The sequence below is a fragment of the Aplysia californica genome, unplaced genomic scaffold, assembly GCF_000002075.1.
Source record: "Aplysia californica isolate F4 #8 unplaced genomic scaffold, AplCal3.0 scaffold00822, whole genome shotgun sequence".
Lineage (NCBI taxonomy): Eukaryota > Metazoa > Mollusca > Gastropoda > Aplysiida > Aplysiidae > Aplysia > Aplysia californica.
Window position 1 is genome coordinate 188,409 of NW_004798092.1, and position 2,736 is coordinate 191,144.

Below are 2,736 nucleotides of genomic sequence, written 5' to 3' on the forward strand. Positions count from 1 at the left end.
CAAGTGGCTAGGTGAGCAGTGTGTTCAGACTCAAAGAAATGTCAGGCAAGTGTCGGTGACACGGGGATCAGATTGTAGAGTCACTGGGGCGTGTCCTTGAGCAAGACACGACAACTCAAGCTCGAACAACAGGGCACTGCACAGTGGCGACCAGCCATGGCCTGTTCGTGAAATTGTTTTATTTCGGTGTAATATTGTATAATGTATGTAGGTCTATTTATGTATGTATCATGTATGTATACTTTTCTAATGATGTATCTTTGTATGTATGCTTGCTAGTGTAACCCAAAGTTCTTCTCGGGGAGCAATAAGATGCGATTTATTTAATTTTTATGTATTGAAAAAGAACCCCAAAACCCACAAAACAATCAACAATCACAAAAACAGAATAATAATACATCAAAATGAACACCAACCAACAAACAAACAAACCCAAACAAATTAACAAGCAAGAACAAACAGCAAAACGAAACAGGTTTTAAAAAAGACTGCAAACAAACACAAACACACTGGGAGGAAAAATGAGAACAACAGCAATAAAAGCCCAGAGAACACGACACACAGACTAAAAACAAGCTACATTAGAACCTCGCTCAACAGGAAGAAAACAATCACCAAATCAAGCCCTTTCACCCCTCAGCTGTTTCAAGTTGTGCCTTTTTCCTATAAACACTCTCTACCCTACAATTTTCTCCTCCCAAAATAATGACATGATTACACAATTCGGTCAAAGACCTCGACCGGAAACCAAACACCCACTTGATGTCACGTCAGTGGCACCAGCCGAGACCCCTTAAACAATCAGAGTAACTATCGGTTTGGAAATATCCGGATATTTGGTTCCTCCAGCTTTTAGATCATAAGACGCATGCTGCGTAACCCATGGATAGCTAGAAAAATAAAAGAAGAAGTCTTGGTAGAAGCAAATTGCAGACGGCAGCTTACGACGAATATACGAAATCGACAGGCAAAGTTCATTGGACACACACAGCGGAAAGAAGCATTGGAGAATATTGTAACAACAGGCTAGTATGATGGAAAGAGAGGCAGATGTAGACAGGGAATAGATACTGGACTATTTGACAACATGGCTTGGAACAGCAAAAACGACAGGCACCATCGCTGCAACACAAAACAGAGGTCCATGATCGCCTACGCCAGTCGGCAAGGCACCGGATGATGGTGCGCTTTTAAAACAATAATAATACAATTTCCACAAACCAAAGAAGACCTGGATCGAGAGTGTGAAGGATACCCTGAAGACCCTCAACATCCCACTGAGCCTGGCCATCTAGCTTGCCACAGACAGAAAACTGTTTCTCCCCTCGACACCCTTGATGGTACAAGAGGAAGGATAAAGTAAGTACGCAATAATTTCACACACTGGATTCTGTCTACACTGATCTGAAAGCTACGTTGTTATGGGTAGGCAATGTTAATCCCCGATTTTCTTATTCCAGGTATGTACACTAGTTCTAGTGGGAAACTGGATAACTGAACCACTTCTACTAACTGGTTTTGAGACTCTTGTTTTGGTTTCGAGAACAGCACTTGTAGACGCGAGAGCGGAAGGAAGAGCGGTTTGTTGGGTGTATATTTTGTGAGCATTACGTGGGTGTAAGTACCGTAAGCCTCCACAGGGGGCCGGGGGTTCCCGCTGACGTCTGCTGGAAAGGTCGGAGTAATTACCCAACGGCCGAGGTCACAACAAAAGGTTGCCCAGTGTGCAGACACAGTTCACAGTTGTCAACTGGGATGCGGCAGGGAGCACCGTTAGCAGGCGGTTAGGTCCGTTAGCCCAGCTGGCATTAGACTTGGTGACGACAGGGAGGACAGTGACACTGTTTCAAGCTAAAACTTATTCTAGAATTTTTGGTCTTTTGGGAGGAATATTTAAGGCTTTTTGGTCAGCAGGATTGGTCCTTTTGAAGAAGGACATTCAGTCGAAGGTCCGCCTTTTACAAAATCTCACAATGTTTAAAGGGGCAGTGCAATACAATGCAGTACAATACAATACAATGAAACACAATGAAGCACAGCACAGTCCTAAGTAAACAAAGAAAGAGAGAGGTGTGCACTTGAAACTACTCAAAATAGAATTCTATTGTTTTATATTGTGTAACTCTTTTTGTTAGAGGCATATGTTTCATATCCATTTTAACAAGCAAAGAAGAAGAATAAAAATTTAAAAAATATTCAGCAGTATGCATTTTGCCCAGCACTCACTTTTAACAAAGATGGCTGATTGTAGGAGAAATCCAAATCCCTTTTAACCAGACAGACAAAAGCTTTCTCTGAAGAAAAGAATAATCTATCTGATGTTATGCTGTCTTCGTTATTTGCGTTTTAAAGGAAATCGCTTACTGATTCTGTATTGCGTCGTTGAAAATATTGCCTTTTCTTTTTTTTCTTCAAAATGAAGACGAGTAACAGTAAATTGAACCAGTCTGTCGGAAAATAAAATAAAATTATAGCCTCAAAATGAAACAAAAAGCATGAACAACCAAACAAAGATTCAAGAAAAGACAAACTGGAACTAGAAAATAGAAAAAAAGGGGGAAAAAAGGAAGACAAACGTATAATAATGTGAGATACGAGACGTAGCTCGTACAGACTTCAAACAACACTGTGCCCGTCACGTCACACTTTTCCCTTATTTTTCCCTTGCTCGACCAGGCACAACAAAGGCTGACCGTTTTAACGTGCCAAATTCTCCTCGTACTGACACCGACCCCC